Raw genomic sequence first — 14,919 nt, 5'->3', positions numbered from 1 at the left:
AATAAGTAACCATGTAATAAAAATAGCACAAATAATAATGGATGAAATCTGATTTTAGTTGTAAACCTTATAAAGTTTTGTGAAAAATTCTTTCTAGGCTAATTTTGACTATAGTCACTATTAGGAAACTCCTAGTTTCCTAACAGTAGAGTTCTGCCTGCTCTCACATCAGAGCATATAATCATTATTCCATCATTCAAACATAAATTGATGAAGGTTCTTTTATCTTTTTTCATTGTGTAATGGATAAGCCATTTTCTTATTACCATTAATGATCCTGTGATTTGCTACATTAGAAGGCTTAAATCACTGTAATATAGTGCCCTCCCCTCTACCAATTGTGGCCTAGAATTTATGATCAAAGGAGTAGATAATCTGCATAAATGGAATATCATTATACTTATACTCTACCTTACTGGAAGTCTTCTGCAAGCTTAATTAGACCTTCATTAATAACTCAGAGATATTTGTGTGTTGTTTCTACATTGGTCTATTGTGGTTCACATTGGAATATCAAGCAACTCTCTTCCTCTATTGTTGCTGATCCTGGGAGCCTCATGTTTAATGGAATGGAAAAATTGAGGGGATAAGGAATTTAAAGGCTATTCTTGCCCACGTAAGGAAGCAGCATCTTGTTTTATGCATATGAGAAGCAGCAGCAGGAGAGTATAACCAGGGTCATGACTAACCAATACTTATCCTAAATAGATTCACCTCTTCTCTTCTGGATCACCTGCATCCTGGAGGTTCTTTCTATTTCTAATCAGGTTTCCTTCTTATGCTCCAATTTTGCTTTTTGCTATTTTGTGAGAAAGTCTTAAACTATGCTTGAGGAGGTAGCTGATAGTTAGATAAATTAGGTGCTGGGTTGAAATGAGTGAAACAAATAACACCAATGTCTTTCACACAATGATGATTAAGATAATTAAGACCACCCCCTAAAAGAATAAGGAGAATTTGAGAGCAAAGCTATTCACATTTATAGTTCTAGAAAAGAAAAATCCTCTCAGATAAAGCTTCCATTAGGCCTAAACCAGCTGTACTAAATTGAATTGATTGTATTCCATGTAGTGAGTCCTGTGGATATCTGTATCCCTAGTGTCCTCTTTTTATTTTTTAATTAATTTTTTATTGGAGTGTAGTTGATTTATAATGTTTTGTTAGTTTCTGCTGTACATTAAAGTGAGCCAGTTATACTTACACATATATCCACTCTTTCTTAGATTCTTTTCCCATGGAGGTTATTACACAGTGTTGAGTTCCCTGTGTTGTACGGTAGGCCCTTGTTGATTATCTATTTATATATAGTAGTGTGTATATGTCAATCCCAATCTCCCAATTCATCCCTCTTCCCCTTTTCCCCTTGGTAACTACAAGTTTGTTTTCCACATCTGTGACTCAGTTTCTGTTTTGTAAATAGGTTCATTTGTACCATTTTTTTAGATTCCACATATAATCAATATCATATATTTGTCTTTCTCTGTCTGACTTCACTCAGTATGACAATTTCTAGGTCCATCCATGTCACTGCAAATGGCATTATTTCATTCTTTTTTCTGGCTGAGTAATATTCCACTGTATATATGTACCACATCTTCTTTATCCGTTCCTCTGTTGATGGACATTTAGGTTGCTTCCATGTCCTGGCTATTGTAAATAGTGCTGCAATATATCTGGAGAAAACCATAATTTGAAAGGATACATGCACACCAATGTTCATTCCAGCGTCCTCTTTTTAAATTTAGATATGTCGCCTCTGCTTCCCTATCAAAATAGAAGGATCAGATATGACCTTTACACTTGTTTATTAACTAACTGTACTCTGAATGAAACCTACTCATGCAAATGTGCTTTTATAAAACAAAGTTTATTAGCTTTTGTCACAGTTGTGGAATAAAAACCATGATATATGAAACTTGCTAGATAATTGATTAGAGAAACTCATGAGAGAGTATACATAGAGAGGAGAGGTGATTGGTTGGTTTTGTGGAGAGAGGAGTGGCCTGAGGTTGGCGGTATAGTCAGTTGAATACACAAATAAGCCTAAAAGGCTGCCCTAAATATGAATAGAGTTCTTTTTTTTTTGCAGTACGTGAGCCTCTCACTGCTGTGGCCTCTCCCGTTGCAGAGCACAGGCTCAGCGGCCATGGCTCACGGGCCCAGCCGCTCCGCGGCATATGGGATCCTCCCAGAGCGGGGCACGAACCCGCGTCCCCTGCAATGGCAGGCGGACTCTCAACCACTGCACCACCAGGGAAGCCCCATGAATAGAGTTCTTTAAAAAAAAAAAAATATATATATATATATATATGATTTGGTAACCAAGAAGCACCAAGCCTCTCTTACAACTGACTGAAAAAAAAATTTCTTTGATCTAGCTGCAAGGCCATCAATAAAGAAAGTTAAGTCTAGCATGAGAATTGAAGGATGAGGATAGAGTTCTACGTGTGAAAACTTAGAGGGCAAATGGAAATAAAAAGACATATGACCTCGGTGGGTAATACATGTCTCAACAATGTTTGCCTATATACTAAATACAACATGGTTTTTCTTGGTTGGTTATCAAAACTTCTTAGAATGTGGGCTAATAACATAGTATCAAGCTCAGCTTAATAAAATACATTTTATAGGGCACTAAAAAGATATGTTCCAAATACAAGATTCCCTGATGAGCTGAGTATTTTCAACTTAGGCTGATTTCCACTTTAAAAAAGTTGAAGCATTTAGCCTGAACACATTCATCAATAGAAGGCTACCTTATTTCTGGAAGTAGATGCACTACCAGCTCTATGGTCATGGCAGGATCATTCAAAATTCCTTAGATTCACTTTCTTTGATTTTAAAATAGTCTTCGTAACCCTAAATTGGCAGTCATGTTTTGATTATTATATATCATAACATATATGTTGAAACTGGCTGTGTCTATTCTCTTTAGAATGGAAATCTGAGCCTCATTTCAACATAATTTCTGTTTGTCCTTGTCTTATGTATTATTAAGTCAATCTACAGAATAAGCATCCTAAGAAATATCTAAAACTTTAATTGATTGAGTTGTCAATAAGTATCACTATATTGTCTGGTTCTTCTGTGAAATGTGCGTAGTCTCAACTCATTTGCTTTAGAGTGGTTTCCTATGTTCTGGAAAAGGCTCTTATTTACAAAAATTATTTAGAAAATAAAATGTAAAGAAAACATAGCTGTAAGATAATATAGCCCCAAATGTACTACTGTAAATACTTAACAAATCTCAAATTAATAGCTGTTATGTTTAGGACTACCTGAATTTTTTAGTGGTTTTAGCAAAATCAAAAATTTGTCAAAAATTACAAAATAAAACCCATGTCAAAGACACAAATGCAAAACTGGCAGAGGAAAGGGAGTCCATACATCAAGACTTTGGGTATTGGAAATTACTGCTTGGGAACTGAAAGTGAATTTTGTTCCAGTGTTCTTTATCCTGCTTTGCATATGAATGATTCCATATTTTTGGATTTATAATTGAATTAACTGTGGATTAATGATTGGATTAAAGATAATTTTAACTTTTTAAGGGTATTTCTCAAGACACAGCTATTCACTGTAGCTTCTTATAACCAGTAAGAAATTCAGTATCTTTTCTGATGTATGTTTTGTGTAATATAATGAGCTCATTCTATAATCCATGCCAAAACATTATTTAGTATCACAGTTCACTCTCAAGGGGTAGTACTAGTATAGCATGAAGCCATGTATAAAACATGCTTTTTTAAGAATTCTTTTTCTTTGGTGTTAGAATCAAGACATATGGGATGCATTTAGATCTAGTTTGCTTTTGTAAAACTTGTCTAACTTAGACAATTGTTGAAGTCATTCATCATTCTTATAATTAAAAGTTGTTTATTTTTCCCAGTTGTAATGAACGATTGATACAAATAATTGTCTTTATTTGTAATAATTAAGAGTTTTATATCATCACAAGCTAAAGAGTCCCACTTTTAGAGTTATATTTTATTACTAAAACACTTTCTCTTTAGCAAGTTAAAACCTTTAGATGAATATCATTAATGGCATTAGAAGTCAAATCACCCATAGAATACTGTGTATTATAAAGTGGATTCATCAAAACACAGATGAGTTGGGTAATTAATTAGACTAAACAATTATTTAACCTTAATAAAGTCCTACTAAAAGCTTGATAATGCAGACGTGAAGAGATATAAGACATATTATCTAATCTTAATGTTTTTTAAATTAGATTGGAGTTGATGGTAAAATTAAAAAACAATTAACAAAGTAATAATGCATATTCCAAGATCTTCATATAGGTCATGAGAATTCAGAAGAAGAGAAAATGCATACTGTAATAGAGAACAGGTGCTTCATGAAAAAGCAGGGAACTGAGTTTTTTCAAGAATGGTCATGGTTAAGACAATAGAGAAACACTTAAAACGGGGAAATGGTAAAAGTAGAAGTTAAGATGTGAAACCAATATGTTTTTAGATGATATCAAATCTGGTTTCTTTCAGAAGTTTGATTCAATTAGACAGGTTTAGAACCTGAGATGACAGACTAAGTTTATAGACATTATGGAGCCATAGTTGATCAGGAAAAGAGTACAATCAAAATATTCTTTAATGGACAGGATTATTTAAACGATTTGGACTATGGGAAGAATTGGATAGGATGGATTTAGAAGTGGAGAAACCAGTTTAGTGCAGGTATTGGTTTAATAGTACCCTTAATACAGATACAGAAAATATTTGAATTATAGGTTGAAAAGTTAAATGGTTCTATTATTATTATTAACATTTATGAATTAAGAATGAAGTGAATGAAATCTATGTACTAAAGTGGTACTATAACTTTTAATATTCCAAAATACCTTCAACTAATTAATGTTAAATGCATATTTAAAAAGATAATTTGGAAAATATTTTATTTAAAACCTTATCCCTGTGTAAGATCAACCTAAATCAGAGCTGTAAACAATTTTTGTAAGTATATTGTCTCAAGTGAAAAATTCTCATGTTTCCAAAGGAAACTGAGATGAAAAGAATGCTGAAATTATATAAGAATGTACCTTTTAATTTATCTTTTCAAGCCACTGGCCAATTCATAATAAAAATGCTTGAAATGAAGTTATATAGGTTATACTATATCTAATCTATTAGAAAGAGGTAAATCACTAACCAAAGTAGGGATGTATCTACTCATAGTAGATACTTACTTTATCAACAAATTCTATATATCTTTAATACTCTCTGATTGTAAGGAGCCCTTCCTTTGAAAATTATAACAATGCTTTAAATATGTTCAGATTTTTTAGGTGTAAAATTTGTTGTATAATAATGTCATGTAATAATTTATTAGTTTATTTGGCATAAAAATGATTATTTATATAATGCATATATTTTGCTTACATAAAGTCCCCAAATGGGTTTGATTTTAAATTGCATTAAGTATTTTTTTTTCTGTATTTATGACTAGGAAGACAACACAAAGTATGATGATGATAAAGAGCTGAAACATCTTAAAACGTTATAATTTCCCATTGCTCCTTTCTTTGGAAATTTTTATCATTCCCTGGCTGGTAAATCCTTTTATATTTATAGGGTAGGGTGCAAGCTTTAAAAAAAATGCTATATTAAATATAAAGGGTCATTCTGAGGTAATCCTTCAGAAAGAGATTTAAAGTTTTAAGTTAGGAGTTTAATGACTAATGATTTTTTAAAATACTATAAACATTGACTATCTCTTCTAGCAGTTCATGTTAGGATTTACATACTTAAGCTTTTTGGATTTTAATATTTAGCTTTACTTGGAAGATTTTTGCCTAGTGATGTGTTAAATTAAGCACTGTTTTAGGATGTACTGTGGATACTTACAATGGCATGATGCCAAGAAAAATGATTTTATTTAATATTTCATGAGGAAAATAATTTATATTGTTCTAAGTGGCAGTCTTTTATCCTAATAACATATAAATATTGTTAGAATGATTATATGAATATATAATTTAAGATTTCAGAAACTTTTTTTACATTTAACAATAACCTATATGTCAAAGAAAGTGGCACCATGTTGCATATTTTGACTTACTCTGTGCGCTAAACAGAATGCTGAAACCAGAGTTATGATTGCTATTTCCTGTAAATGAATGAGGAGAATTGCCTGCATTCTTTCCTTTTTTTAAGACTTTTGTTTTAGAGCAGTTTTAAGTTTACAGCAGACTTGAGAGGAAGGTACAGACCTTTCCCATACATTCACTATTTTCACACAAGTACAGCTTTGCCCATTATCAACATCACTCACTAGAGTGGTACATTTGTTACAAGTGATGTACCTATATTGACACATCTTAATAATGCAAAGTACATATTTACATTAGGGTTCTTGGTGTTGTATACTCTATGGGTTTGGACAAATATATAAAGACATAGAACATCGTTATAGTATTTTCACTGCCCTGAAATTGTGCTCTTCCTCTTTATCCCTCCCAAACTCTGGCAATTATTGATTATTTAACTGTCTCCCGTAATTTTGCCTTTTCCAGAATGTCATATAGTTGGAATCATATAGTGTATAGTATTTCCATATTGGCACTTTCCTTAGTAATATGCATTTAAGTGTCCTCTGTATCTTTTCATGGCTTGAAAATTCATTTCTTTTTAGCACTGAATAATATTCCATTGTCTGGATGTACCCACCTTTTATTTATCCATTCACCTATTGAAGGATATCTTGGTTGCTTCCAGACTTGGGCAATGATGAATAAAGCTGCCATAAACATCCATGTACAGATATTTGTGTGGATATAAATTTTCAACTCCTTTGGATAAATACCAAACCCAAGAAGTTGACAGTGGTACAGTATTGTTAACTAAACTAAAAAGCACATGAATCTTAAGCGTGTAGCTCAATGGATTTTCACAAGTTGAATATGCTATATAATTTCATGCATACAAAGTTCAAAAACAGGCAAAGTGAATCTATGTGGTTGGAAGTTAGGACCCATTGTGGGGGAAAGGGGAGGTGACTGGAGGGGGCGTGAGTGTGTGCTTTGGGGGTAACTACAAACTTCTTTTAACATTTCTTGCAAGGCAGTTTTCACTTCTGCTCAGAAGCTCTGCTCAGGTGTGCCATGATGCCATATATTTACCTGTTTCTCCAATCTTGGTGCAGTGGTTTGTCCGGTGTCTTCACCTCTCTTCCGGCTCCAAGAAAAATCGATTTTTCGGTTTGGTCAGCTTTTTACTTGTTGTTAGGACAGAATGGTGACTTCTAAATCCCTTACATGTGGAGCCCAAAACCAGAGTCCATTTAGAGGCTTTTTACAAACCCTTATTTGTGTTCTTTATATATAGTCGGGACCCAATATAGAACAATTTTTAAAAATAAAATTATGTTATATTTTGATTTAGCTATGAAATACATTTGAAAGTGTAAATGGAGTGGAATTCTACGTTCTTTATTTAAAGTTCGAATATCCTTGGAGGGAATTTGGATAAATCAAATTCTCTGATTAGTGTCCCAAACAAGATCCCAGCTATGTAATATCCAAACATATATATCTTTCTTCTTAATTATATTTGTCACAGAACGATTATGTATGTGAGCAAATAATATAGTAAGCAAGTAAGAAAAAGATCAAAGTAAGCAAAGCAAGCAGGTAGTACTAAGTATTACTTCTGGATTCAGATTCTAGAAGCTGAATTTTGTTCCATATCTATTTTTATCTCTTTATTTTTATAATTAATTGTCAAAACATGTAACCTGTCAAAACTAATAGGGAGGGCTTCCCTGGTGGCAGTGGTCGAGAGTCCACCTGTCGATGCAGGGGACACGGGTTCGTGCCCCGGTCCGGGAAGATCCCACATGCCGCGGAGCGGCTAGGCCCGTGAGCCATGGCCACTGAGCCTGTGTGTCTGGAGCCTGTGCTCCTCAACGGGAGAGGCCACAACAGTGAGAGGCCCGCGTACCACAAAAAACAAACAAACAAACAAACAAAAAAAACAGGGGCATAAAAATATGCTACTTACAGTGGTCACCAGCTCTAAAAGTATAAAAACTGTTTTACCAAGATTGTGGATGGACTGGACCAACATCACAGTTCACTCTAAGTATATATGAAAGTTATGAAAAAATTAATCTTAGTTCAGTAAAAGGTGAAAAGAGAGGCATTGGCATAGAATATGATGCTTTCCTTTTACAACCAATAAATTATTCATGTCATACCTTTACTAACTTTCATGTTATCCTTATATCTCTACAGACTGCTGATTTTGTAATCACTCTCTACTATGCTCTATAAAACTTTACTGGTATATGAATGAAATGTAAAACATGTGTTCGTAGGATGAGATAGGTTATGAATAATTTTCACAGTCTGCTAGCTTTTGTTTTCCTGGAACTTATTTTTTATTATTTGAAGAATTCGGTTCAACTTACTCTTTGGAAATATAGTATTAAATTGACCTCAGGCCATTTCCTCTGCAACTTTTGGGGGGGTCACTTCTTGTTTTTACATTTAAGATGGAAAATACTGTGCATCTTTGTAAGCTTATGGGAATGTTTAAGTATAAAGATAACTGACATTTCAGGAGAGAGGAGATACCTGAAAGACTGATATCTTTAGGTAGTCAGGAAAAGAGTGGGATCTAATTAGAGAGGCTGGCTTTACATGGGTCTTAAGAATCATTAAAGTAATAGGAGTGTGGTGGAAAATATGTAGCAATTCTCTTCTGATTGCTTCTGAGGCTAATTCATGGGTTGAGAGCAAGGAGAGGGGAAGGATTAACAGGTATTTGAGATGGAAGGAGAAACTATGAAATTAAATCATGGAGAGTCAGAGAGTGAATTGACTAAGGAAATTTAGTTGGATTACTTGTAGCAATAACAGCAAAATTGATGTTAGGTAATCATGACTGAAAAGTCAATATAATGTTATGAAGAAAGAGTTTGGCAAGGGAGTTGAGGAGGCGTATGAGGATATTATTGCAAAAATGGGCCATGGAACCTAAGCCATGTGTGGAGGGTTTAAGAACAAAACAGAGGTGAGAAACAGTGTAAACTGTGTAGGTCCTGAAAGAGTGAAGACTATATTTATCAAAACCTATCTTATGACCGTGGAGGTAGATACCTGAGGAGGGATTGGAGATGACATCATTGGCAAGAAGGAGATCAGGAAATGGTGATACGAGATTGGAAGCATCCTTTCCAAGTATATTGAAATCATTAAGAACATTTACAGGACTGATTAAGAGAGAGGAAATAATTGTTGTTATAAAGTTGTGGGTGTTGGTGGTAACTTTCTAGGAGAATGAGAGTCTCTGAGGGTCTCTGCTTTAGTCAGCCTCTGATGGCAGAATTGAGATCTATAGAAGGTGGGTGGCACTGAAAGCATGAGTATCTAGATAGAATCACTCAAATTATAATGAATTATTAATATAGGTATAAATATTAGCTTATAGATTGATCTATATTCCAATTTTGCTCTTGAAGTTTAGTTCCCAAAAAGTTCCTGATAAAAATCCCTCATTAACTCAGTTTTATAATTCTTTACATGTTTCTGATAAAACAGAGAAGAAGTTTTAAACATTTTCAAATAGCCAAAAGGAAGGGTCAATTTCTATTTTCTATTGATTGCATAACTCACACCAAACTAGGCAGTAAATATACAAATGAGCCTCACAATGGCCAAACATTGTGCTGTTACCATGTAGCTATCTTGGTATTTTAGCCTTAGTTTGGATACAGGGACTAAAACACATTTAGTGGAGGTCTAGAAAACTTTCATTTTAAGAATATAAAGAATATAATGAAAGAAAATTACTGAAAGAAAGCTGACTTTAGTGGAAATTGGACTGTCCTAGGCTTCATTTCGCTCTGATCTCAAACTGTCCTTTCATGCATATTCTTCCTTTATTGTCTTTTTGCAAACCAATTCATTACTGCTGCCCAAAAAGCAGCAGTCCTCACCCTTGATTCTCCTCACAGTAAATGCATCACAGCCAACTAACTCTTTGTCTCATTTTCAAACACTTAGGCTAGAAAATTTGTTTGGGTGGCTCAGTGTCAGTCAATTGTTTATCATAAACTAACCATCTGGATCCAACGTGAATGGGGTTGATGATGGAAGGAAGAGTTGATGCAGAAGTTGTACAGCATTCAGTCTTATTGATTCCAGACGACGTATGGGTCAGGTTCTCCAAGAAGGGATGTTAGGTTGAGAGGGAATGACTGACTTCATAGAAAAGAAAGAATTATAAGATGGTATCAATAAATCAGAGTGGATTACCATTTTGGAGAAATAAATTTATGATGCATGCACAGTTTACCAATGACATGATATATAATATATAGTTTGTTAATCTTTAACAAAATTTATTTTAAATTTATTTATTAAAAATGTCTTTAATAAACATAGTGTGTATTTATGAACAATATTGACTTTAAGTGGAAAAATGTGTTTCCTGCTCTAATTTAAACTTACTACACCAAATTTTCAGAATATGCCAAGTAATGTTTCCAGGGCCCATCCTTGAGGGAAGATAATATAATAGAATTCATAATTAGAAAAAGAAATCTATGATTGATTTTGACTGAAGATACCTTAGTTCTGTAGTACTTTATAGCACTAGGTATTTTGCAGAAATTAAATTTTTTCTAGTTATTATATACCCAGACTCTATGAGTTCTGCTAAATCCAGCATCATTGTAATCTATTGAATTTATTGACCTTCATGCGCTTGTGAAACATAAATTTCATGTAAGTCTAATGGAATATATTGTTCCCTAGGAGGCTAAAGATAAGAATACGTTACATGCCCACAAGTAATTATAGACCCTTACAGTTAGTTAGTTGTCACTCATAAACTCCAGCTTTTACCTGCTACTACATTACCTGACTCCCTTTAAAAAAAAAAAAAAAAACTTGTTTACTATCCTTAAGAACTTCATAATATGCACTCTCACATTTACTTTTTACTTGTAATTTGATCTTTCCAAGGAACAGAGGGAGAAAAACTTAAGTAAGAGATGTTTTATGTTGAATCACTATAAATGCACATTCAGGTTATGTCTACTGTAACCAATACTATGCAGAAGAAAAATGAGATTAAGTAAATCTTTTGTTCTCGCCATTATGTTCAATTAAATGATTCTTTTATGGTTCTTTTCTTGATGTTTATGACTTTGAACAACATTTATGGACTCCATCTAATGAGACAAATTAAAACAGAATAAGAGATAAAGAGAAAAATCAGAAAATAGACTCTGGACTTTGATTGTAAGTATACAAACAAGAAGAACTGACTAAAAAATTCTGATTGAAATCCACTACTTGTAAGATTCAAGTTGATTACCATTCTTAGGCCTCAAACCTGTAATTTGGGAAGCTATCACCATAAAACAGTTGCACTTTGGCTAAATAATGAAGTAATCATAGCAGTGAATTAAAAAATATATTAACATGATCCAGTCATATAACTTCTGTATTAAAATACTTAATTTATAATTATTTGTGCAAATTAAATAATTATTATAACAATGCTTATACATCAAAACAAATAACATATAAAATTTTAGCATTTTAAGGCTCACATGAATCCTTGGTCCTACCATGTTTTTACCAGTGAGGAGCTAGAAGGAGTACTCCTATAGGATGTCATATGTTATCTATCATCATCAGCCATTATCAGTTTTTAGTTTGCCCTGGCTATCCATGTCAGGCTGTATAGAATTTTTTTCACAGTACCTTGAAGCTATCTTACTCTGCTTTTTTCTTTGTGGCATTTCATCAAAAGTTCCACAAAGCTTCTGATTTTTTTACTTTCTGGTCCTGACTGAAGAGTCAGGTACCAGAGTTTCACATGAACCATGAGGTACGAATTGTTGTGTGAAGACTTTAATTACAGTAGCTGTACCTTATTGATCAAAGTCCTTACAATTCCCAGTGTGGTTGAAAATTTAGTATAAGTCCTTATTGGTTTTAAGGAAATGAAAATTAACCATATAATGGTGCTTCTGCCCCTAAGGAATAACATTCTAGGATCAGAAAAATCGTATTGAAATAATGTGACATAACTTCTTGCTTGGTTTTATGCTCTTACCTTGAATAAAAGCATCAACAAACATATTTATTAAACCCTGTTCATTGATCTCTAAGATTATGGGCAATTTCCCAGATAAAGCTCCATGGAGAAAATCTTCTTCAGAGTGCATTTTTTCATCTATTAATGATATACATTTTAAAAAGGTAACCATGAGTGGAATCGAGTGGATAGTAGAATAACATTCTCAAAAGCAATCTTACACTACACTTCAACTGCAACGACAAAGTAATTACTTTTTTTTCTGAAGTAGAAAAGGTAGTTAAATTATCTTTCATTTCAAGGTGCTGAGACAAGGCCATCTTATGAGAACGTAGTGTGGATTATATAATTGTTCTTGAATGATAAGTGAAAGAACATTTATTAACAAATGTTTTGTGATCTCTCCACAGATATGGAATGGATCTCATCCCAATTAATAGATGGGATGTGGAGGCTGATGCAACTTCGAGCAGCAAAGAATTTGAAAGAAGGTTTATTATTCACACAAGGGACTTCTGGAGAGAGAAAGGTAGGTGCAACGCAGGGTGGAAAGGCATGTGCAAAAAGCATAGTAAGAGTTGGGCCTTTTTGGTGACTAGTGAGTGGGGCTGGACGATGGTTCCATCCAAGGCAAGGGCTGCAGTATTCAAACTTGCCACCAGTGACTAGCTTTTTTTATATAAAGAAAGTATAAAAGGAAGTACCGGATATGTATTGGTGGAGAAAGGAAGAGTGGAAGCCTAAATGCTTTTGTCAGTAGGTCAATGGTCGAACATCAAAAATGGAGTCAGGCTCTTACACCAAGATAGGAAAAATACCGTGTGTGTGTGTGTGTGTGTGTGTGTGTGTGTGTGTGTGTGTGTGTGTGTGTGTGTGTGTGTGTGTGTGTGTGTGTGTATTTGTAGTTTTGTGACTTTTCATGTTACTCATAAAATGACATGTTTAACATCTAGCAAATTTTCAGAAAAATGGTATCATAGCATTTAAGAACTTAAAGAGGACTTTGAAATCATCTGGTTCAGCTGTTTCATTTTACAGAGGAAAGTAAAATCTCTGAGTTTCAGGGACTTATTGAAGGTAACCCAGCTTGAAAATGCCCAGATTTCCAGGCCAAAACCCTGGGCTCCTAATTTCCAAGCCAGCACTCTTTCTAGTTCCATATTATTATTGTGAAATCCATTCAGAAACGCTTGCAAAGAAACTAACTTCATAAATTCAGATGTGTATGAAAAAACTCTTAGTTATATAATATTTCTGATAAAACACTTAAAAAAACATTCTTTTAAGTTTTTGCATTCCAATATATTGTGAGACCATTTATTTAAATTTGGCTCTGACTTACTTTTAAATAAGTCTATTGTGCTACTTCCTGGCATATTTGAGTAGTTTCATAAAAGAGCTGTATAAGAGAATTAAGCATAAATTCTGAATAGATATAATAATTAGACTTGACTCTGCAGAATTGTCAGTGTTTTCCTAATTCAAGGTGATAGGATGCAGTGCCCATAGAGGCAGCAGATACCTCTCAATATCTGTATGTGAAGACATATTTCCCTGGAATGTGGTCTAAAATAATCACTGCAGGGAAATGTTCCAGTACACTGTGTACACGTAGCTCTTGGGTAACTAAAGAAGCTCCCCTCAATATTTAGAGGTCTTTGATGCTCTTCATCCCACTGAGGGGTTTGCTTTAGATGAATTGTGAGCAGGTGAAAATTATAGAGATCCAACATTATTAAATAATTATATAATATATTATTTATATAAGTGCAGCTTATGAATAGAAACTAAACTTTCATTATTAATTTTATGATTAAAATGTTTGAAAAACACTTAAAATTGCTTATTAGATCTCTCTTGATACCCAGCACCTAGATCTTGGTTTCTAATACCATTATTCAATGAAAAGAACCAGTGCTCCTTGGAGAAATAACTGAATCTAGGATGGGGGCAGGAAATATACAAGATGAGCCTGGATCATCTTGTGTGCCAGGAACTAAGGAAGTGATCATAAAATGTTAAAACCTGCAATGATGGAGTATATCAAATAGATACAAGGGGCATCCAAAAGAGTTCCCAATGACCAAAGTTGGAAAAATTTGAGCAACAGAATAAGTAAAGTGATATTGGGTTATAATCCAAAGTATAAAATAAATATCCATAAATTTATACTGATGTAAATTAATTAATTAATCAGTTAGCTAGTTAGTAATTAATAAGGTAGAATAGATAAATCTCCCATTGAAAGGAATTCCAAATAATTTATGTAACTACTTCAGTCTTAGGGAGGGGTAGCATAATTCCATACTCCTTAAGTTTTAGCTCCATTTAGAGACTTTCTTCCAAAGTGTACAGTATGGAAAGTGAGAAAACAAAGGAATAACTTGACATGGAGAAACCAGACAAACACTACATCAAGCTAGGTAATCAAGGTTAACAAGTGATAAGTGATAAGTTATGCTGATACTATACCCTTGCTATGATGTGATGAAAATGGTACTTGGCCTCTGTGGTCTTCCTCCTTAAAACACACTATTCCTGTGTACTCATGTCCCAAGTTGAGGGGCATTCTACAAAATATCTGACCAGAAATCCTCAAAACTCTCAAGGTCATCAAAAAGCAAAGAAAGTCTGAGAAAATGTCACAGCCGAGAGAAGCCTAAGGAGGCATGACCATTAAATGTAATTTAGTATCCTAGAGAGGATTCTGGAATCAAAAAAGAACAGTAGAGAAAAACAAATACCGTACGCTAACACATATATATGGAATCTAAAAAGAAAAAAGGTCATGAAGAACCTAGGGGCAAGATGGGAATAAAGACGCCGACCTACTAGAGAATGGACTTGA

Source organism: Grampus griseus (genome assembly GCF_964374135.1).
Source record: "Grampus griseus genome assembly, chromosome: 9".
Lineage (NCBI taxonomy): Eukaryota > Metazoa > Chordata > Mammalia > Artiodactyla > Delphinidae > Grampus > Grampus griseus.
This window is presented reverse-complemented; position numbering follows the sequence as displayed.